Source organism: Oncorhynchus keta, chromosome 8 (assembly GCF_023373465.1).
Source record: "Oncorhynchus keta strain PuntledgeMale-10-30-2019 chromosome 8, Oket_V2, whole genome shotgun sequence".
NCBI classification, from domain to species: Eukaryota; Metazoa; Chordata; class Actinopteri; order Salmoniformes; family Salmonidae; genus Oncorhynchus; species Oncorhynchus keta.
Genome location: NC_068428.1, coordinates 2,424,794 through 2,449,553, shown reverse-complemented (window position 1 = coordinate 2,449,553; position 24,760 = coordinate 2,424,794). Strand labels below are relative to the sequence as shown.

Below are 24,760 nucleotides of genomic sequence, written 5' to 3'. Positions count from 1 at the left end.
AAAAATATTAGACAGCAAGGAATGGATGTTAATCCAGGTGGGGATTGTCTCAACTGCTGTTTCCAAGAAGCTGGTGTACAAAACCGAAAGTAAAAGACACAAAAACGAGACTTAAGAATGGGAAGCATAGAAATAGTGCACATAGAACAGACCTACCTCTTCTTAGACTTGCTTTCAATGACCATGATATGTCTATAACTCACTTTTCTATGTGCATTTGGTCAGGTCTCCCAACAAGTTACATATTGCAGCTTTAAATTGTGCTGCAGGAGTGACTCACCTCATGAATCTCCCGAGGGGTATATAGTGCCATCTTTATTTTATTACTTACCTATTTTCCCTCTTCTATCGATCAAAATTAAGTCAAAGTTTTACTGTGAAGTTTCAATTGCATTCTGCCATTACTAATGTGTAATGTGCTAGGTATTTAAACTTTTTCTTTCAACACAAAAACAACTTGATTTATAAAACATTTAATCAGTCGTCTTTGTCAAATGAAGAGGATGGTAAACTCAATCTTTGCGAGAGGGAGGGAATCTGATTTCATTGGTCCTCAATTTGCGGCTCTGACACGTCATTCAGGATAAATGGAGTAATCCCTGAGTTAGCCTGTCAGGGAGCAGGTTAGTTCTGAAGGATTCGTTGCCATAGAAATGTACCTGGCTAAAAGGAGAGCCACTTTTGTGGTACCGGTTATCCCGAGTTAAACTCAGAGTTGACCAAAGTTACATCGCAAAGTCCTCAAACCACGTACATAGTATAGGGCTCTGCTTTGTTCATTGTGGTTCTTTGTAAACAAACACACATGACAGGCTCAAACAGCTGTTTTGAGAAACTAGTACAGTACAAGTAGTACCGGTAAGCATCATAATGGAAAAATTATCTAAAAGGCCAAATTATGAACTTGATCTGCTTTTTCTATTACCTAGTGCACAAGTTGACTGTAGGTATTTATTTTAAAAGTGCCAAAAAAAAAGTGTCTACATCCCAAATTGCACCTTATTCCCTATTTGGTGCACTACCTTTGACCTGGGTAGTGCGCTGTGGTGGTAGGGTGCCATTTTGGGGATTTTTATATCTAAGTCTATAAAGGACTGCTTATGGGACACTTTCTGAGGCCTCGGAGTGCTCTCTGGAGAGCGACTGGGAATCTACCATTTACGCTGTAATTTTCATGTTCCTTTTTCTGATAAATTAAACTAAAAGTGAAACCATGACAGTGTAGAACAGCATGCTTCTGCATTGAGAATAATTCATTTTATGTTGAGGAGCTAATTAATTTAACAAACCTCTTGGGGTTGAGAATCTCTGATGTCGCAAGTGGTTTAGAGACAGCCATTGACCCTGTATTACTCAGCATTTTCACTGACCTAGAGAGGGAGGAAAATATTCTGAACAAAAATATAAATTCAATATGTAAAGTACTGGTTTCATGAGGTGAAACAAAAGATCCCAGTAATCTTTCATGTGTACAAAAAGCATATTTCTCTCAAATTTTGTTCACAAATTTGTTTACATCCCTGTTAGTGAGCATTTCTCCTTTGCCAAGATAATATATCCACTTGACAAGAAACTGATTAAATAAGAAGCTGATTAAACAGCATGATAATTACCTGTTTGCTAGGGACAATAAAAGGACACTAAAATGTGCAGTTTTGTCACACAACACAATGCCACAGATGTCTCAAGTTTTGAGGGAGTGTGTAATTGGCATGCTGACTGCAGGAGTGTCCATCAGAGCTGTTGTTGAGAATTGAATGTTCATTTCTCGACCATACCAACGTTGTTTTAGAGAATTTGGCAGTACCTCCATCTGGCTTCACAACTGCAGACCACATGTAACCCTGCCAGCCCAGGGGATTCCTCACCTGTGTGATTGTCTGAGACCAGCCACCCAGACAGCTGACGAAACCGATGAGTATTTTTGTCTGTAATAAAGTCCTTTTGTGACCCCCCACCATGGCAGTGCCCCTGCCCAGTCATGTGAAATCCATAGATTAGGGCCTAATTTATTTATTTCAATTGATTGATTTACTTATATGAACTGTAACTCACTAAAATAATTAATTGTTGCATTTTATATTATTATTATATTATTACAGGCAGTCTGCCCACGTCCAGGAAATCTACCCCAGTGTTTAAGATTTTATTTTTCATTTTCCTGGGAGATGAACATTGGGTTGTTATTTTACCTGAAATGCATATAGTCCTTTTTTAAAATGATTTGTTGCTCGATCTTTGTAGAATTTTGCTTCCTCCATCAGCACCGGCCTGTACCCTACCTGCCCTAAAATCTCTCCTGGCCCCTTACACTAAGTCTGAATTTGTCCTGCTAGGTGACCTAAACTGGGACATGCTTAAACCACCTGACCAAATCTTAAAGCAATGGGACTCCCTAAATCTCTCTCAGATTATTACCAATCCCACAAGGTATGACTCCAAACCCCCAGAAAAGGCTACTCTCCTAAATGTTATCCTCACAAATAATTCTGATAGGTATCAGTCTGGTGTTTTCTGTAATGACCTTAGTGATCACTGTTTACAGCCTGTGTTTCTAATGGCTGCTCAGTGAAATTACCTGTCCTGATATGTCATAGACTCTTGTCAAAAAAACTTTAATGAGCAAGCCTTCGTTTCATGAACTGGCCTCTGTAAAATGGTATAGAATCAGCTTGATTCCCACTGTCAGAGACGTTTGGACCTTCTTTTTTTGATATTTTCAGTGGTATTGCTAACGAACACGGTCCCATAAAGACACATCCTGCATTGTCTTGGCTGTGTGCTTAGGTTCGTTATCCTGTTGGAAGGTGAACCTTTGCCCCAGTCTGAGGTCCTGGAGCACATTTTCATCAGGGGTTTCTCTGTACGTGACTCCTGGTATTCAGGCTAAAGACTTCAATGTTGGTTTCATCAGACCAGAGACCCTTGGTCTCTTGGTTTTTCATGGTCTGAGAGTCCTTTAGGTGCCTTTTGGTAAACTCCAAGTGGTCTGTCATGTGCCTTTTACTGAGGATTGGCTTTCCGTCTGGCCACTCTACCATAAAGGCCTAATAGTTGGACTGATGCAGAGATGGTTGTCCTTCTAGTAGGTTCTTCCATCTCCACAGAGGAACTCTAGAGCTCTGTCAGAGTGACTATCGGGTTCTTGGTCCCCTCCCTGACCGAGGACCTTCTCCCCCGTTTGCTCAGTTTGGTTGGGCGGCCAGCTCTAGGAATAGTCTTGGTGGTTCCAAACTTCTTCCATTTAAGAATGATGGAGGTGTCTGTGTTCTTGGGGACCTTCAATGCTGCAGAATTGTTTTGGTAACCTTCCCCAGACCTGTGCCTCGACACAATCCTGTCTCGGAGCTCTATGGACAATTCCTTTCGACCTCATGGCTTGGTTTTGCTCAGACATGCGGTGTCGGCAGATAGCCTAGTGGTTAGAGCGTTGGACTAGTAACCGGAAGGTTGCAAGATCGAATTCCTGAGCTGACAAGGTCGTTCTGCCCCCGAACAAGGCAGTTAACCCACTGTTCCTAGGCCGTCATTGAATTTGTTCTTAACTGACTTGCCTAGTTAAATAAAGGTTAATTTTTTTTTTTTTAAACAAACAAACTGTGGGACCTTATATAAATAGATCTGTCCTTTTCCAAATCATGTCCAATCATTTGAATTTACCATGGGTTGACTCCAAGTTGTAATACCATCTCAAGGATGATCAGTGGAAACAGGATGCACCTGAGCTCCATTTCGAGTCTCATAGCAAAGGGTCTGAATACTTATGTAAATAAGGATTTCAGTTTATTTTGAATACATTTGCAAAAATGTCTGAACCTGTTTTTGCTTTGTCATTATGGTGTGTTGATTTTATGATAAATGTTTTCATCCATTTTTGAATAAAGGCTGTAACATAAAAAAAAAAAAGTGGAATAAGTCAAGGGTCTGAATACTTTCCAAATGCACTCTATGCTATTGCAAAAATAGTCCTTTGGTTTTGTTTATAAAGCTCTTAAGTAACATTTTATTTCAAAAAATAGCATTTTCATTAGTTTGTTACTGATGGCTATATCTAATAACCAGACAATTCCATATTTTGTTAAGACATGTCTTAAGAAACATAAAAAACAAATCAATTATATTTCAAAAGAACAGAATTGCATTTTTTAAAATGTTACTAGTCTGCCGCTTAGTAGCCAATGGCTATACTTCCGCAAGTCCTCACATGTAGAATAATATCGTCTGTAATATTCTGAATATTGTCTGTTTCAGATGGCAGCCAACTGTTTGGTGAAGGAACGGCAGGGGGCAAAAATGACATAATATAATAATATATGCCATTTAGCAGACGCTTTTTATCCAAAGCGACTTACAGTCATGTGTGCATACATTCTACGTATGGGTGATCCCGGGAATCGAACCCACTACCCTGGCGTTACAAGCGCCATGCTCTACCAACTGTGCCACAGAAGGACCACATGTCCTCCTAAAACTGCGAATACACATCGACATTTGAATAACGACAGTGTTTTGAATATACTTGAACAGGAAAAGTCAAGGACAGTGGTATATGACTTTGAAAATTGCACTGTAGGCTAATTAAAATGTTTAAATTCATGACTCTTCATATGACGCTTCTAGTGTTAATCCACAGATAAAATAAAAAATGAAGTTCCCCCCTTAAATCTATGATTAATCTCTCCTCATTCATATTTCAAATACCCCACGCGGATTTGTCTGCTCTTGAAAGCCAATGAGTAGCTGGGAGAGGTGGGACTTGCAAGTACGCCAAGCGTCTCAAATAAAACGAAGTTCCATTTTAGTGCCTGGTTACGCAGACACCCGTTGAGGTGCGAGAGCAGTGTGGATGAAATGATTGAAATAGCATGCACGGGGGTTAGGATTTATAACACTGCACAGGATCCTCTTTCAAAAAGGGGTTCAAACCCTGGCACGTGCTTATAATCAATCAGTATATATGTATATGACTACGATAACGCTACATTTGAATAATCAACATCTGAGGGGTACTAGTTTTTACAAATCAGTTCTTTAGTTTGATAATTTTCAGGATTTTTCCTTGTCTACTGTGCTCTGTGTGTGACACAATGTTCTGTGTGCTAGCAGGCCTATTTACATGGGCGTTTGGGCATTTTAAATCTGCTCACTGATTGTACTTGGCTGCCAGTGGGCCCCTCTACTGTGCGGTTCCACCTACAAAGCACTTCCTTCCCTCTATGTGTCAGAGCCTAGGTCCCAAATGACACTGTTGGGTGAAGGACACAGTCAGAGGTGTCTTCCCGGGCGAGGGCGGAGCATACTGGAACATGATGGGAATTTCCCCAGTTCCTGTAGTTAGATCATTCCGGGATGGGATTATTCAATTGATGTATCTGTGAAGCAATGTGTTGTGTGGGAAAGGGAGGTGCTACTGATGATTCATCTAGAAAAGAGTGATATATAGATTCCTCATTTAACATGCTTCTCAGTATGGTGAGTTCTGCCCTTGAACAGGGTCAGCAGGGTCAGGTTACGTCCCAAACGGCACCCTGTTTGCTATGTAGTGCACTACGATTTGGAACACACCCGGGGTCAGAATACTGAACCGCTGGGAAATGAAACCCCTGTTGTGTGAAGTCATAAAGTCTTGCCCTAGTATAACCATCAGGATTGGTAAAGAGAATAACAAAGACAGACTGTAGCTCATGGCAGTAGGGTTGATGACATTGGTACCCTGGCTACCCCCTGCTGCCTCCTGGCACTGGGGCCACGGCCGTGTGGCTTTATGAGGAGGCCGCTGTCCCTCAGGAGTGACTCATTCTATGATTCATTCTCTGTGGTTGTGCCCCAAATTGGACTTTACTCCCTATAGGCTCTGGGCAAAAGTATTGCACTAAATAGGGAATTGTGCCAATTGGGAAGCAACCTATGTCACTGCCACCTCATGACCTGGGTGGATCTCAGTCAGAGCCTTATCCACTCCCAGTTGCACACCCTTTGCGCCCCTGGCCAAAAGTAGTGCACTAAATGGGTAAAAGGGTGCCATTTGGGATGCAGATGCAGACATAGTGTAATAGGAATGATAGAGGGTTTGATGTGAAGTAGTTAAATAGATGAATTGGTATTATTCTTCATGTCCACTATGATTATGTCAGGTGTGCATTATTGCATCACGCATCTTTCTCTGCATGTAACTCATCTTTGCGAACGTGTAATCTGAAAATAAAATGGTCAATACACTATTCTTCCTCTGTAGATCATGGGAGGTCTACCTCATCTCTGGAAACGGCAGTAGTCATTATGATTTCTCTCCTGATCAAACCTCTATTACTTTACCTAAGTGTATGACTGTCTAGCTATGGAGTAATGGTTTAGAATGGGGACTCTTGAGATAAATAATTGTGTGTCTAATGCATTGCACTGAGAGAGCACTTAGTGTTCATGGGAGATTTAATCATCTGAGAGCAACTTCCTGCTGCTCGGTAATACCCAATGGACAAAGCCATCGATCACATGACACAAGTCATTCCTGTTTGAAGACTCAATAGCGCGTTGAAGCCAAACGAAGTCGGTTAAGATATAACATGAGCAGTTTGAGCTACTACCACTCCAGGAAGTGACGTTGCAGGTTAACTCAGTGCTGCATCCTCTCATTGACTAACTCAAATTGATAATCAATTCAAGGACGTACATCTGGAGAATTAGAAGCAATTATTGGTATCATAACTGTCTTTGAATTTTTTTATTTTTTTACGTGAAGATTGCACATTTTTTAAATTCACTATAATGGGGGATCCTGTTTTTGGCATAATAAAGCCTCCACTACTGGTGTACCGCGGTAGGCCTTGAACTTCCGTGGCTTCAATGAGAGGGGGCTGTTGTTCTCTCAGTTAATACTGATGGCGATGACATGCCAAGAGCAGATGTTTTGCACTCGGCCAATGGGGAATAATGGGTTAAGAACACTGGCTTGGTGTGCATTTTCAAATTGTTCCCAAAAGTTTGGGGTCATTTAGAAATGTCCTTGTTTTTGAAAGAAAAGCACATTTCTTTGTCCATTAAAATAACATAAAATAAATATATAGGATATAGGATGGTGGGGCAAAAAAGTATTTAGTCAGCCACCAATTGTGTATTGAGATAAACTTTTGTTATTGACCAAATACTTATTTTCCACCATAATTTGCAAATAAATTCATTAAAAATCCTACAGCGTGGTTTTCTGGATTTTTTGCTTTATTTTGTCTGTCATAGTTGAAGTGTACCTATGATGAAAATTACAGGCCTCATCTTTTTAAGTTCTCCCACTTAAAAAGATGAGGCCTGTAATTTTCATCATAGGTACACTTCAACTATGACAGACAAAATAAAGAAAAAAAATCCAGAAAACCACGCTGTAGGATTTTTAATGAATTTATTTGCAAATTATGGTGGAAAATAAGTATTTGGTCAATAACAAAAGTTTATCTCAATACTTTGTTATATACCCTTTGTTGGCAATGACGGAGGTCAAACGTTTTCTGTAAGTCTTCACAAGTTTTCCACACACTGTTGCTGGTATTTTGGCCCATTCCTCCATGCAGATCTCCTCTAGAGCAGTGATGTTTTGGGGCTGTTGCTGGGCAACACGGACTTTCAACTCCCTCCAAATATTTTCTATGGGGTTGAGATCTGGAGACTGGCTAGGCCACTCCAGGACCTTGAAATGCTTCTTACGAAGCCACTCCTTCGTTGCCCAGGCGGTGTGTTTGTGATCATTGTCATGCTGAAAGACCCAGCCACGTTTCATCTTCAATGCCCTTGCTGATGTTAGGCTTTGTTACTTTGGTCCCAGCTCTCTGCAGGTCATTCACTAGGTCCCCCCGTGTGGTTCTGGGATTTTTGCTCACCTTTCTTGTGATCATTTTGACCCCACGGGGTGAGATCTTGCATGGAGCCCCAGATCGAGGGAGATTATCAGTGGTCTTCTATGTCTTCCATTTCCTAATAATTGCTCCCACAGATGAAGCTGCTTACCTATTGCAGATTCAGTCTTCCCAGCCTGGTGCAGGTCTACAATTTTGTTTCTGGTGTCCTTTGACAGCTCTTTGGTCTTGGCCATAGTGGAGTTTGGAGTGTGACTGTTTGAGGTTGTGGACAGGTGTCTTTTATATTGATAACAAGTTCAAACAGGTGCCATTAATACAGGTAACGAGTGGAGGACAGATGAGCCTCTTAAAGAAGAAGTTACAGGTCTGAAATTTTGCTTGTTTGTAGGTGACCAAATACTTTTTTTCCCACCATAATTTGCAAATAAATTCATTAAAAATCCTACAATGTGATTTCTGGATTTTGTTTCTCATTTTGTCTGTCATAGTTGAAGTGTACCTATAATGAAAATTACAGGCCTCTCTAATCTTAAGTGGGAGAACTTGCACAATTGGTGGCTGACTAAATACTTTTTTGCCCCACTGTGTGTGTGTATATGTGTGTGTATATATATATATGCACACTACTTTTAACCATGTAGTGTGCTATGTAGGGAATAGGGTGCCGTTTGGGACGTAGACTAGACTAGCCTGTTATCCAAACTGTAGCAAATCAGTACATTTACATTTTAGTAATTTAGGCCTAGCAGATCTCCAATGCTTTTAGATTTGTGGGAAGTAGTGAACAAGCTCACACTGCACAGGAGATATTATTAAGAGTGTGATGCATTCTGTTATGTGGACTGATGTTTCTGTGACTGCAGCCTGTGGGGTGTAGGGCCAGGCTGGATCTGATAACAGTCTCAGTGGCCAGGGGCTGGGTCTCTGGAGTGAGACCTGGGGAAATGGTCAGTAGTGAAAACAGGAAAGGGGAAGAACTGTGGAATGTGCAATCAGCCACTGATGTAAAACAGTGACCTTTTTCTGTTGGTCGCAGTGTGGCAGAGACTAGAGAGAAGGGATGTGCATGTCACAGGTGGCTGGTGGCCCCTTAATTGGGGAGGACGGGCTCATAGTCATGTCTGGAATGGAATAAATTGAATGGTATTAAATGTGGTTTCCAGGTGTTTGATGCCCTTCCATTCACTCCATTCCTGCCATTATTATGGTGTGTGTGTGTGTGTGTGTGTGTGTGTGTGTGTGTGTGTGTGTGTGTGTGTGGTGCCAGCTGGGGTTGTGTTCCTCTGGTTTTCTCCAGATGTACATCTTATTGATGTATTTGCGGTTGATAGTGTCTTAATTCCAACTGGCAAAGTGAATTTCCTATTTGCCCATGACAGTATTTTGATGTGAGATAGATTTTTGGTGGGTGGAGATCGTGACTTTGCATATGTTCTAGGCTTGAACAAGAGTAGAGGCAGTGGTTCTCTCTTGTTTTGCATAGGCTGTCCTTACAGCTATAATTGTTAAGAAGAAAAGCCATTGAGGATATGGCTTGTTGCATTGTGGCAATGAGACAGATGATGCGATGAGACAGTTGATTGTAAAAACATGGCCTCTGCTCAGCAGCACATCAACATCTTTGCTATTGGAAGGCATGCAGGCTGTATCCTAGCAACAGGCTTCTTCAGTATCCATTCCATCATGGGCTCCAATGAGCCTTAACATTCACCAGAATGTGTTCTCTCTTGCCTCCTTGTGATTGGATGGATGCTGCGATTTAGAATGGAGGCTCATTCAATCCTGTAATAGAGGAAATTATTATCTTTGTTTGTGTAAGGTCATACTTTTCTATATGAATGACATAGATAGACAGCAAGGCAGGTCTCTTCTAGTGAAATTTTACTTTCCCCCTCAGTTTTTCTGTTGTAGTTTGCGTCCCAAATGGCACCATATTCCCTATATAGTGCACTACTTTTGACTAGAGCCCTATGGGAATAGGTGGACATTTGGGACGCAAACGTAATCCTGTGAGAGAAGCAGGGTGGTGGTGTAGTGATGTATGGGTCTCCCTATTCTGTCGTCTCTGGGCACTGCCTCATCCTGGCCTTATGCATTAGTTTTCCATACAATTTCTAACATTTTGTGTAGTAGTCATCCTTTTGTTTTGGCTTCTTATTGTTTGTATAAAGGCTTAAAAAAAACTCCTTATTTGGCAAAAATAGTATTTTACATCCTCCTGTGGTTGTGGTGTTGTGTTACCATTGTTAAAACATGATTGTGATGTCACCTCATCTGCACATATAATGTACCATTTAAAGGCTGTCTAAAAAAATATTTGACACAGGTTGTGTTACAACAGCCCATTGTAGTAGGAAACACATTTTCTGAAACCTATTTAAAATGTCTATCTACATAGTAACATTTCCTCCAACTCTCAACATTGTTAATTTTCTTCATTTGTTCTACAGTCCACCCAGAATGACCTTGTGATCTGGAAGCTACTTTAACATTTTATCAGAGATTACTGCATACCAGTTCCCGTCTGCGTCCAAAATGGCACCCTATTCCCTGTACAGTGCACTACTTCTAACCAGAGCCCTATGGGCCCTGGTAAAAAGTAGGTGCACTATATAGGGAAAAGGCAGTTATTTCCTGGTCCCTCAAGTAGAACATCTGATTTATTTGCACTCCATCAATGTCCGTCTGCTGGCTGGCTGGCTGGCACATTCTCCCACACATCCAGTACATATCCTCCCCAGCTTTACCTCAACCCATTGCTGTATACAGTATGAACCCAGCCCAGAGTAGGAGTGCTGATTAACGGCCCTGCTAAACTATTGGTCATCCAGCATTGCCATCAACCATTGAGGGAATGCTTCCTTTGAAATCAATGAAAGATCTGTACTGCCTGTGTTGCACCTGCGTTGCGTCATGTCCAATGGAAGCGTCCAAGCTCAAGAGTCGCAGAGTTTCAATTCCTGATGGCTGACGCATGTGCTCATTCTGTCTTGTGAATTGAAATAATGGAAAATTATAGTTGATTTTGGATGAATAATGGCCCCCACTAGACACCACTGGTTATTTTACTAAGATTTATGAAGTCAAGAAGCTACTAGCTATCTGTTACTCTAGCTAGCTTGACTATAGCTGTGTTCGAATACTCATACTGCCCACACTAACCATACTATTAGTGGCGTGAATTGAGTATATCAACTCTGCAAAAGAAGAAACATCCTCACTGTCAACTGCGTTTATTTTCAGCAAACTTAACATGTGTAAATATTTGTATGAACATAAGATTCAACAACAGAGACATAACCTGAACAAGTTCCACAGACATGTGACTAACAGAAATTGAATAATGTGTCCCTGAACAAAGGGAGTGTCAAAATCAAAAGTAACAGTCAGTATCTGGTGCGGCCACCAGCTGCACTAAGTACTGCAGTGCATCTCCTCCTTATGGACTGCACCAGATTTGCCAGTTCTTGCTGTGAGATGTTACCCCACTCTTCCACCAAGGCGCCTGCAAGTTCCTGGACAATTCTGAGGGGAATGGCCCTAGCCCTTCTGGGGGGAATGGACCTAGTGAAGAGCACTTTTTGCCAGTCCTGTCTGGTCCATAGATGGTGAGTTTATGCCCTTAGGCGACATTGTTGCCAGTGATGTCTGGTGAGGATCTGCCTTACAACAAGCCTACAATCCCTCAGTCCAGCCTCTCAGCCTATTGCGGACAGTCTGAGCACTGATGGAGGGATTGTGTGTTCCTGGTGTAACTCAGGCAGTTGTTGTTGCCATCCTGTACCTGTCCCGCAGGTGTGATGTTCGGATGTACCAATCCTGTGCAGGTGTTACACGTGGTCTGCCACAGCGAGGACTGACCCTAGGCATCTTTCTTTTGGTGTTTTTTAGAGTCCGTAGAAAGGCCTCTTTAGTGTCCTAAGTTTTCATAACTGTAACCTTAATTAAGTATACAAGCAGGGGACACTATTTCTGTACTTTAGGGCCCATAATGCAATTCTTTATGATTTAAAAAAAAGAAAATGTTAAAATATGCAGCCGAAGTCCAACATTAGTGGATACAAATTCATTGCTTTAATGAACTAATTATGACAAATTTTAACAAAATGTTGAGCAATGTAATAAAGTCCTTACTTTTCAAATAAATTAGCTTACAGTTATGATGGCTGACAATTTGTTAGCTTACCTATGGTGTCCTTACGAACCACATACTGCTGTAATGATGTGCCATGTTAGCTAATTAGCTATCTGATGTTAGTTGGCTACTTATACATCAAACTTGCCAGTATATTAACTGTAGGCTAACTAACTACCCAACATTTATTGACTTTATTATTCCCGTCATTCTTAGCTAAATGGTATAGTCGTTGTGCGTTCTCAAGGGACTTTCGGGTGCTTTCGTAAATTTGCTCTGAATTTTTGAGCGCTCAACACCGGTCGAATATGGCCGGTGTCAGTTAAAGTCAGCAAAAAAAAAAATTGCAATACAGTTAGTCACCAACACTCTGTATAACATGAAAACTGCCTAACCAGCTCTGCTAGGGCGAGTAAAATGGTCAGTGGTCACTCTCATTTGTGTGGAAGTGGCTAGCAAACTAGCCAATGTTAGCTTGGGTGCTCGACTGCCGTTGTAAGATCAGAACGCTTAAATCAAAACTACTCAGCCCTAGAGTCCTAGTGTGTGCGCCGAGAGGGAAACGCTCTGAATTTACAAACCGACATCTGACAACGCTCTGAATTTACGACCGCACTCTGGCACTCCAGATTGAATTTAAGAACAGACCCAAAATGTCAAACTAGTAATTTGTTACGCTAACTAGCTAGCAAGAGGTTGCATAGCAACAGCATCAACTTCCGGTAGAGCTAGTATGCTAAACTAAAAAGATACTGTTCCGTTCACAGTATTATACTCATTAAGTATGCAGTATACAGTATGTTAGTATGGGTATACGAAGACAGCTTATGTTTACATTCACAATGTAAACAAAAGCAACGTGTGAAATTAGAAGATAATTTAGTACAACCACTTGCAACAGTTGCATGAGTACTTGCAAGAAATGGTACAGTAGAGGAAAATAGAATAGACTTCCCCTCTTCCCCTCTGCTCCTCTCCACTCTCAAACCACACGCTCTGTGTAGCAGGTAGAACTTCACATTGAGGGGATGATGATGGCAAAGCAACACAAGTGTTAGGATCAGTTTTGCCTTTTTAGATCATAATGAGTCAGATTATTATAGACGGGGGAACTGATCCTAGTTCTACTCTACTCTGAGACGCTTTAGGAATATGGGCTCTGAACCGAGCCCATAGTTCAGAACACCTGGCACTGTAGAAGGTATTGTCTCTGGTTGAGGTTGGCGTGCCCCTGCAGGCTGTAGAGAGCAGTGGGAAGGAATACTGTAGCCTAGCCTAGACATCAAGGAGCATGAATTAAAGAAGACGATGACGCTTGAGTGTCTGGAAGGAGCGTACAGGAGTGCACAGCAGTAGAGCCACCATGAGATATTAATGAGCGGTAGATAAATTCAGAGCAGGATTTTTTTTTTTTTTTTTAAACAAGTCTAACTCACCCCTCAACTTTCTTTCTGACTGTCACACTCTCTCCCCAGCATTGCTCATCTTAAAAGGCATCAATCTGAAAGGGGTATAATGGCACATTTCGGAAATTTGCCATCATTCCCCTTTTTTTTAAGTCCTAGACTTCGTCTTTTTTACGTAGTCTAAAACTGCAGTTGTAGGTTTTAGGGTTAATCTACCTTTCGATGAACTGAAAGTATCCTGTGTGAGAAAAAGTTTGAGATCCATCTAATTTGGCCAGGCTATCGTCCTTGTTCTGTCCCATTTTAGAAATGCCATATCTACTCAAACACCATTTCTAGCTTTGTGCATCCTTCCATTTCAATACGTCTCGATACGTATCTAGATACATGGGCTACGATACGTTTAATTTGAAATTATTCAGTGCAATTCGGTTTGATTAGAGAAAGAATCGATACAATTCAGTTTGATACGATTTGATGCACTAACATTTGTTGCATGAACACATTCATTTAACAATCTAAAATAAAATCTGCTACTGATGGAGCTCATGAGCTGGGCCTCTGAGTTGTGTGTGTGTGTGTGTGTGTGTGTGTGTGTGTGTGTGTGTGTGTGTGTGTGTGTGTGTGTGTGTGTGTGTGTGTGTGTGTGTGTGTGTGTGTGTAAATTATGTATGTCTGGTGTATGTGGGTCTTTCTATAAATAATGGGGCCAGTGTGTAACATTGGGATAAAAAGAAAATCAAGGATTTTTATGCAGTTCCGCATGTGAACTTGGACTGGGGAATATATGCAAATTGGCCATACAGTGCCTTCCGAAAGTATTCAGAGCCCCTGACTTTTCCACATTTTGTTACGTTACAGCCTTATTTTAAAATGGATTAAAAAATAAATCAATCCACAGCTACACACAATACCTCGTAATGACAAAGCAAAAACAGTTTCTTTAGAAATGTTTGCAAATTTATGAAAAATAAACTGAAATATTACATTTGCATAAGTATTCAGAACCTTTACTCAGTACTTTTGTTGAAGCACCCCAAGCAGCGATTACCGCCTCGAGTCTTCTTGGGTAGGACACTACAGACTTGGCACACCCATTCTTTTCTGCAGATCCTGTCAAGCTCTGTCAGGTTGGATGGGGAGCATCGCTGCACAATTATTTTCAGGTTTCTCCAGAGATGTTCAAGTCCGGGCTCTGGCTGAGCCACTCAAGGACATTGAGACTTGTCCCGAAGCCACTCCTGCATTGTCATGGCTGTGTGCTTAGGGTCGTTGTCTGTTGCAAGGTGAACCTTCTCCCCAGTCTGAGGTCCTGAGCTCTCTGGAGCAGGTTTTCATCAAGGATCTCTCTGTACTTCACTCCGTTCATCTTTCCCTCGATCCTGACTAGTCTCCCAGTCCCTGCCCCTGAAAATCCCTACAGCATAATGCTGTCACCACCATGCTTTAACGTAAGGATGGTGCCAGGTTTCCTCCAGAAGTGACGTTTGGCATTCAGGCCAAGAGTTCAATGTTGGTTTCATCAGAGCAGAGAATCTTGTTTTTGATGGTCTGAGAGTCCTTCAGGTGCCTTTTGGCAAACTCTGTGTGGACTGTGCCTTTTACTGAGGAGTGGCTTCCATAAAGGCCTTATTTGGTGGAGTGGTTCTCCCATCTCCACAGAGGATCTTTGGAGCTCTGTCAGTGACCATCGGGTCACCTCCCTGACCATGGCCCTTCGTCCCCAATTGCTCAGTTTGGCCAGGCTGCCAGCTCTAGGAAGAGTCTTGGTGGTTCCAAACTTCTTCCATTTAAGAATGATGGAGGTCAATGTGTTCTTGGGGACCTTGGGACCTACATACAATTCCTTCGACCTCATTGCATGGTTTTTGCTCTGACATGGATTGTCAACAGTGGGACCTTATATAGACAGGTATGTTCCTTTCCAAATCATGTTCAATCATTTGAATTTACCACAGGTGCACTCCAATCAAGTTGTAGAAACATCTCAAAGATGATCAATGGAAACAGGATGCACCTGAGCTCAATTCCGAGTCTCATAGCAAAGGGTCTGAGTACTTCTCTGTTTTAGTATGAATACATTTGCAAAAAATTCTAAAAACCTGTTTTTGCTTTGACATTATCGGGTATTGTGTATAGATTGATGATTTAAAAAAGTCTGTAACGTAACAATGTGGAAAAGGTCAAGGGGTCCGAATATTTTCTGAATGTACTGTATATTGTCATTTATTATGATTCTATATGTATTGCAATTTGCTAATGCAAATTAGCACTCTTTGAAAAAAACATTTTAAAAAAATGTATTTAAAAAAAGAGAATAATAATTGATCACTATATGTCTGCTGCAGAGAGACAAAAAAGAGAATGGAAAATGTGTTTTGATCAGTCATGGAAATAAGTGTTCTAAAAATGTTGGCTCACTATTTAAAAATATAATTAAAATTACCAGAGTTTTGTATCAGGTAGAGCTGACTAGTTCTAGCTAATGCTACTTAGACGTAGAGTAGGTGAACGGATGATCTCCGCATGTGTGGTTTCCACCATGAAGCATGGAGGAGGTGTGGGGTGCTTTGCTGGTGACACTGTCTGTCACTTATTTAGAATTCAAGGCACACTTAACCAGCATGGCTACCACAGCCTTCTGCAGCGATACGCCATCCCATCTGGTTTGCTATTAGTGGGACTATCATTTGTTTTTTTAACCTCCAGGCTATGTAAGGGCTATTTGACCAAGAAGGAGAGTGATGGAGTGCTGCATCAGATGACTTGGTTTCCGCAATCACCCAACCTCAAACCAGTTGAGATGGTTTGGGATGAGTTGGACTGCAGAGTGAAGGAAAAGCAGCCAACAAGTGCTCAGCATATGTGGGAACTCCTTCAAGACTGTTGGGAAAGCATTCCAGGTGAAGCTGGTTGAGAGAATGCCAAGAGTGTACAAAGCTAGTAAATAACCCCCCTCCCCCATCACTAGTAAATACCACCTTCCCACTTGGTTATGGACGCATCATGAGCTACCACATTATGTGGAAATTTGATTAGATCATTTTTTAGATCATTGACTTTAAAGGTTAAATATATATAATTTTTTATTCTATAAATTAGAAAATATTTGACAACACTGTTTGTAAGCTTTCAAATGATATTAAACTCAACCGTTTATATTTTTCTGAGATAAAGCCATGGATGTCTAATGGAAGGGTGGGGTTTTAAAAATAGGTCAACTTTGAGCACTTCGATCTCCTAAATATTTTGGCATTCAGGTCCATTAAGTCACTTTCTGACCACTCTACCAAGGGCAAACATGTTTGGAAGATTTCATTCAAATCTAAATGAGTGCAGTCAGAAAGTGATTGAATTCATATGGAACGACCCAGAGCCATGAACAAAGACTGGAAGACAATCAGCCCTGGTCAAATAATATGGCTGTCAGCTGCCCCTTAACACATCCCTGGCTTGGCCCAGGGCTCGATATTTAGATCTGTGCCCCAAATGACACCGTATTCCCTTTTTTATAGTTCAACATTTTTTTTTACCAGGGCTTCCAGGGATCGACCCCACCTGTCAGCCAGCCAGCAAGGACAGTCCAGACTCCAGCTCTGGAGAGAGACCGGGCCAAGGCTTTACCGCCACAGGACCGTCTTAAAGGGCCTAGGAACGTACAGCAGAGAGGCCCCACTTGGTATGCAGGTTCAACAAAGGGCGAGCTGGGAGTGACAATTGATCACTTTAATTAAAAACATTCTGGAAAACTACGGCGTGGTTCTCCAGAAACTGACCACAAAATCAACCGTGCAGAAGCTTTTTTATTTGATTTGAATGGCTCCCCGTGATGATCATCAGACACTTCTGTCTTTCTCTCTTTGCAAAGCTTTGAGGAGGTTATGTCTTTTGGCTTCTCATTTACTCTCACAATGGACTTGCCTGAATAATCATCAAGGAGGTCCTCTTTTCTTCAGTCTCTGCATTCATTTCTCCACTTCAGCAGGGTGGCCAGAGTTTAACCTCCTTATGGATGGATTGGAAGAATGGGCTCATCAAACACACAGCCAGAATATTTTTGGATTTTCATCTGACATGGCGATAATGGCTGGCTCCCAAATGGATCCCTATTATTCCCTATATAGTGCACTGCTTTTAATGGGCCCTGGTCAAAAGTAGTGTACTGTATAGGGAATTGGTCGCCATTTTGGACGCACACAATATGAATCAGTGGGTTTTTATTACCAGTCAATTTTTATGAAGCTCTTTCCCTTATGTCTAAAAAATATGTGGACAAAATACTGAAGTCTATTCAGTGCGTCTGAGCTTGTGGTTGAATTGAGTCATTGGGTTTAGTAATTTCGATATTTAGGGACAGATTGGGGGAGTAAAATAGTTTAACGCTAAGCTAATGGCTGTGCTGTGAATCTTTTGTGTGTGTGTGAGACCTAGTAAAGATTTGAAGTGTGTGTGTGTGCTCATATAACAATATGCGGTACTTGTACATGGATAGATTTTACAATACAATCACAAGCTCTTTAATGTGGAAAACCTACTGTACACACTCTACACTATTGTCCCTAGCCCCGCACTGTAGCTCTTGCATTGTCATTGTGTACGCCTGAGCCGTGCTAAACACAAGCTGTCCAAACAGAGCAGAGGAGATGAGGGCTTTGAAGGCTTTCTCCCTCCCTGCTGGCAGAGAGGAGGACATCTGCGCCCAGAATATCACCCTATTCCCTATTGAGTACACTACTTTGTATCAGAACCCTATGGTCCCTAGTGGAAAGTAATGTACTATATGTAATAGAGTGCCATTTGGGACGCACTCCAGGGCTCCACAACCAAAACAGCCCTTTGAGGCGAGCTGGATGAAATACAATCGGGAATGTTCATTATTATTTCCTATTCACTCCCTTCCCTCTCTGCCTTGCCAAACACACACTAACTTTGTTTAATAAGTTAAAGGTGGCAGCAGGCTGAAGAGAAGGGAGAAGGAATGCAACTCTAGCTGGACTCAACCACAAAAATAGGAAAATATGCATCCTCATTTTTATAGGGTGTTTTCCCTTCATCTAGTATCTGATAAACCTGTGCTGTGTGTTGATAGTGTATCGTTTAGGGTTCTTCTTCTGTTTTTTTCACAGCGTTCGTGTCCCGCTGTGTTTTTGAGCACAGCTTGGCAGCAGATGGCTGCTTACATAAAACGCCTGGAGAATCAACTGATTTAGCCTATTGAACATGACGGTTTCTCCTCCTGACTAGCTTCTGACCCCGTTAGTTTGTCTCCTTGTGGTGCGACAACATCTTAGCATAATGATTCCTTTAATAAAAGATGGAGAGGCAGCACAGAGAGAGAGAGAGAGAGAGAGAGCGAGGGAAAGGGAGCGTGTCATTATATCATCTACAAACACTAACACTAAATGTTGCCCTAAACTGCAGAGAGAACTCACTTGGGAGTGTGCCGTTAGCGATGATGCTAATGAAATCTTCTGGTAGATGGAAAGGCTTTCCCTAAAAGCTTCTCAATTTAAACGTTAACTACAAACGAGCCTGTTCTTACCTGGCAGAATGATATGATTATTTGAATCAATCCAGTGGGTATTTGTTTTGCAAACTCTAACATCACATGTGCGCTTCAAAAACACAACTAAACAGCAGCCTCTTGCTAGGTGCGCACTGGAATTAAAGGGTAACTAGGCTACACCCCCCAAAAATCTAAATTTCTACATTTTCCCAGACCTCAAAAGTGGTTTCCTGACATGGCAATGTTGTGGACGTATAACCATCCAGTTTAGTACAATTTCTGTAATTTGTTTCGCGTTTGAGCGAAAACCTGGAAAAACAAAACAGAGAACAGAATCTAGGGAAAAAAACTGAATCAGGCTAAAAATAAAACTGATTTCATAGGGCCCTACACTAAGGGATGGAGCCATGTGCAGTGCCCTACTGTATGTGCAACGATACACAAATGATTCTTTAGTGACTTGTCCCGCACTACCTATTTATTTAGTATCTGATTTCAACATATATTAGTCATCTGCCAGTGTATAGTACAGGTCAAAAGTTTGGACACACCTACTCATTCAAGGTTTTATTTATTTGTACTATTTTCTACATTGTAGAATACTAGCAAAGACATCAACACTATGAAATAACGCGTGGAATTATGTCGTGACCATTACTTTTAAAACATGAAGGTCAGCCAATACGGAACATTTCAAGAACTTTGAAAGTTTCTTCAAGTTGTTGCGTTCTGAGAATATGAAAATATACTTATTCATGTCACTGATGGAGTGCTAAGGTTGAAGGCCGACACCAGAAGTTAAGGGTTATAGGAGGACGGTATATAGTGGGGGCAACTAAGCTTGGAATGTGTTGAGTGCAGGGAAGTGATTACATGTGGCAGGCATTGATAAGGAGAGACGGGTGGAGATCTTAGAAGCTAACAATGTCACTGAGGGAGAGAGGGTCATGTATAACGTTTACATGATGTCAGGATATGTAATTGTTAGCCATCAGGGATACTATGGGAGGAGAAGAGACACAGTCTGGTATCAATAACCATGACAGCCTTGAGTTGGGGAGGAGTGAGCACTTTGGGGTCGAGGTCAGGTTAGATGAAGTGAGGAAGAACAGATATCACTAAGGTTCTGTCTAGCAACAGAGATGCGTTGGCTGTTCAGGAGGAGGAGACTCAGCCTAGGAGAAAGGGTTAAATATCAGTGCTTGTCTGAAATGTGTTTTTTTTTGTCTGAATTACAGCTGTATCGGCCCTTTGGGAAGAATTCAACTTGGTTAAGCTTCTCTAGTGTTATTTACTCAAAATTAGAACCTAACAAAGTGCCGTCGCAAAACCGTTTTCATGCCAGAGTATGTGGAAGGAAAGATCACAGAAATCCCATGAAGAATAAATTGAGGTCAGCCATATTCCATGAAGAAGACATTGAGGTCATGCATATCATTTGACAGCCATTCTGTAGTGGTACAGTATACTTTGAGTTGTTAAGTGTGGTTTGCATGGATTATGCATGGGGCTGTGTCACACACTCTCTCTTTCTCTCAGTGGAATCAGAAAGAGGAATGAGGAGGTTTGGTTTAACATCACTGACAATTCCTGTGTGAGAGTGCACGTGAGCGTGGTGTGTGTGTGTGTGTGTGTGTGTGTGTGTGTGTGTGTGTGTGTGTGCGGCAGCATGTGTGCTTGTGTGCGGCAGCATGTGTGCTTGTGTGCGGCAGCATGTGTGCTTGCAGGTTAGCCTAGTGGTTAGAGCGTTGGACTAGTAACCGAAAGGTTGCAAGTTCAAATCCCCGAGCTGACAAGGTACAAATCTGTCGTTCTGCCCCTGAACAGGCAGTTAACCCACTGTTCCTAGGCCGTCATTGAAAATAAGAATTTGTTCTTAACTGACTTGCCTAATAAAAAAAATGTGTGCGAGCTTGTGAGCGAGCTTGTGTGAGCGTGCTTGTTTTTTTGTGTGTGTGTGTGTGAGCGTGTTTATGTGAGCGTGCTTGCGTACGTGTTCTTGCTTGAGCGTACCTGCGAGCATGTGAGTGTGCTTGTGAGCATGCGTGTGAGCATGCGTGTTTGTGTGTGAGCGTGCGTGTTCCTCTGCCACATTGCCCTCCAGTTCTATAGCCACCTCTTCATGGACAAGTGGTCTCTCTTGGAATCAGTTTACTGGAGGTGTTGCTTGATGTTAATGGCACGATGCTTTGGGATGGTTCTAAAGGGCTGCATAGGGCTCTGGCCAAAAGTAGGGCACTGAGGGGAATAGGGTGGACATCACAAAGGATGTTAGAGCTGTAGCTACTCATTGTCGTGCAGATTGTGTCAGCTTCCTGTTACGTAAACACCACATGACCACTTTTCCCCTCTCGGTCGGAAGCAAAACAGTGGTTATGTCCCAAATGTACCCCTATTTACTATATAGTCACAAGGACTCTGGTCAATAATAGTGCACTATGTAGGGAATAGGGTGCTATTTGTGCTGCAGACAGTGAATAACTGGGATTAGATTTGTGTGACGGTCTTTGTGGTAACCATCGACATGGTGCAGAGACATAAGTCTGTATGCAGACTGCTGATGCACATCTTGCCAGCCTCGTTAGAGAGGTACAACCGGCAGCACCCACACAGAGAACACCGAAACAAGGCAGAGGGAGAAATAGCAGAGAAAGATGGAAAGAGTATGAGGCACATAGAGACCAGAGGAGGCCAGAGTGGACAGACAATAGGAAGCCAAAAATGGTCTGAAAGGCAAAGGGGAAAATGTGTGGTCATGGTTGATTAACCCCTTACACTTCTGGAAATTGGCCTATATGGATATGGCCAAATTTGTAATATTTCAAACAGGAATACTCTAAAAAGCATATTCATGACTATGTCTTTGATATCATTGATCATAGCTGAAAAGAACGTAGGTGTTATGGATTAACTTCCTCTGCCTTATCATGGATGGACAGTTACCTATTAAATAGAACAGAGGGTTTTCTTTAATGGAATCCTCTAACCCGTCGCAAGTCCCACTGGTTGTTGCTTATTTATAAAACCCTCTTAGACCTCACTCCCCCCTATCTGAGATATCTACTGATATCTACTGCCCTCATCTTCCACATACAACACCCCAAAAGCGCACACATCCCTCTGTCACTCGTCTTTTCAGTTCGCTGCAGCTAGCGACTGGAACGAGCTGCAACAACAACACTCAAACTGGACAGTTTTGTCTCCATCTCTTCATTCAAAGACTCCTGAACACTCTTACTGACTGGCGGCTTTGCATTGCTGTGCTGTTGTCTGAGTACAATCATTATTGGGCAATGTTTTGTGCTGCTGCCATGTTGTGTTGCTACCATGTTGATGTCATGTTGTGTTGCTACCTTGCTGTGTTGTAATGTGTTGCTGCCATATTATGTTGTCGTCTTAGGTCTCTCTTTATGTAGTGTTGTCTCTCTTGACGTGATGTGTGTTTTGTCCTATATTTTAATTTAATTTATTTTTATTTTTAATCCCAACCCCCATCCCCGCAGGAGGTTTTTTGCCTTTTGGTAGGCCGTCAATGTAAATAAGAATTTGTACTTAACTTACTTGCCTAGTTAAATAAAAAAATATGCAAATTCAGGTGAGTGGTGTACCGCAGGGCAGCCGGCTTGGACCATTATTGTTTTCTGTGCTTACTAATGACCATCCACTGTCCTTAAATAAAGCTTGTGTGACCATGTACCCTGACGAATCCACAGTATACACTTTGGCTGCAGCATTACAATAAATAACTGACACATTTAACATAGTGCTCCAGTCAGTTTTTAGAATGGGTAACTAGCAAAAGGCTAGTGCTATAAATATCTCAAACTAAAAGCATAATTTTTGGGACAAATCATTTGCTCAACCCTAAACCTCATCTGGATCTATACTGAACAAAAATATAAACTCAACATGCAACAATTTCAAAGATTTTGCTAAGTTATAGATCATATTAGGAAATTGGTCAATTTAAATCAATGAATCTATGGTTTTCATATGACTGGGAATACAGATATGCATTTGTTGGTCACAGATAATATTTAAAAAAGGTAGGGGCGTAGATCAGAGAACCAGTCTGTATCTGGTGTGACCACGATCATGCAGCGCAGATTTGATCAGGCTGTTGATTGTGGCCTGTGGAATGTTGTCCCACTCCTCCTCAATGGCTGTGAGAAGTTTCTGGATATTCGCGGGACCTGGAACACACTGTCGTAAACGTCGATCCTGAGCATTCTAAAATATGCTCAATGGGTTACATGTCTGGTGAGTATGCAGGCCGTGGAAGAACTGGGACATTTTCAGCTTCCAGGAATTGTGTACAGATCCTTGCGCCATGGGGCCGTGCGTTATCATGCTGAAACATGAGATGCCGGCGACATGACAGTTGGCCTCAGGATCTCATCACGGTATCTCTGTGCATTCAAATTACCATTTATAAAATGTTTGCTGTCTGTAGCTTATGCCTGCCCATATCATAACTCTTCCGCCACCATGGGGCACACTGTTCCCAACGTTGACATCGGCAAACCGCTCGCCCACACGATGCCATACACAGGGTCTGTGGTTGTGAGGCCGGTTGAACGTACTGCCAAATTGTATTATGTGTGTGATGCGTGGTTGGGATACAACTGTGATATGTGGTTGTTTCGACTGTCTATCATAAGATGAAAGCAGTAGCTGTGGGTCGCTCTGGATGGGGGCGTCTGCTGAATGGCTGAATTGTAATGTAAATGTAGTGCATTCGGAAGGTATTCAGACCACTTTACTTTTTCCACATTTTGTTACGATATAGTCTTATTCTAAAATTGATTGATGTGGGAAAACATTTATTCAATCTACACACACTACCCATAATGACAAAGCGAAAACATGTTTTTAAATATTTTTGCTAATAAAAAAATAGTCCCCTTATGGTAAATTCAATTGATTTGGTTGGAAAGGCACATGCCTGTTTCTATAAGGTCCCACAGTTGACAGTGCATGTCAGAGCAAAAACCAAGCCATAAGGTTGAAGGAATTTTCCGTAGAGCTCCGAGACAGGATTGTGTTGAAGCACAGATCTGGGGAAGGGTACCAAAAAATGTCTGCAGCATTGAAGTTCCCCAAGAACAGTGGCCTCCATCATTCTTAAATGGAAGAAGTTTGGACCAAGAACGTGACCAAGAACCCGATGGCCACTCTGACAGAGCTCCAGAGTTCCTCTGTGGAGATGGGAGAACCTTCCAGGAGGACAACCATCTCTGCAGTACTCCACCAATCAGGCCTTTATGGTATGGTGGCCAGACGGAAGCCACCCCTCAGTAAAAGGCACATGACAGACCGCTTGGAGTTTGCCAAAAAGTACCTAAAGATTCTCAGACCATGAGAAACAAGATTCTCTGGTCTGATGAAACCAAGATTGAATTCTTTGGCCCGAATGCCAAGCATCACGTCTGGAGAAAACCAGGCACCGTCCCTAAGGTTGAAGCATGGTGGTGACAGCATCATGCTGTGGGGATGTTTTTCAGCGGCAGGGACTGTGAGACTAGTCAGGATTGAGGGAAAGATGAACAGAGCGGAGGCTCAGGACCTCAGACTTGGGCAACGATTCACCTTCCAACAGAACAACGACCCTAAGCACACAGCCAAGACAATGCAGGAGTGGCTTAAGGACAAGTCTCTGAATGTCCTTGAATGGCACAGCCAGAGTCCAGACTTTTAAAAACTGATCGAACATCTGTGGAGACCTGAAAATAGCTGTGCTGCGACGATCCCCATCCACCCTAAAAGATCTGCAGAGAAGAATGGGAGAAATGCCCCAAATACAGGTGTGCCAAGCTTATAGCGTCATACCTAAAAGAAGTAGGCTGTAATCGCTGCCAGGAGTGCT

General features: G+C 42.0%; 1 protein-coding gene across 2 annotated transcripts in view; it reads left to right on the top strand.

Moving 5' to 3' along the window:
* Positions 1-24,760, top strand: part of mboat2b (membrane bound O-acyltransferase domain containing 2b) — a 63,653-nt gene that overhangs the window by 8,440 nt on the left and 30,453 nt on the right. The window contains exon 2 of one of the 2 annotated variants that reach the window (XM_052523359.1): positions 16,925-17,067. The exons of the other annotated variant lie outside the window; for it this stretch is intronic. The gene's annotated coding sequence lies outside the window, so the exon portion shown is untranslated. The remainder of the gene's footprint in view (positions 1-16,924; positions 17,068-24,760) is intronic. 2 annotated transcript variants of the gene reach the window in all.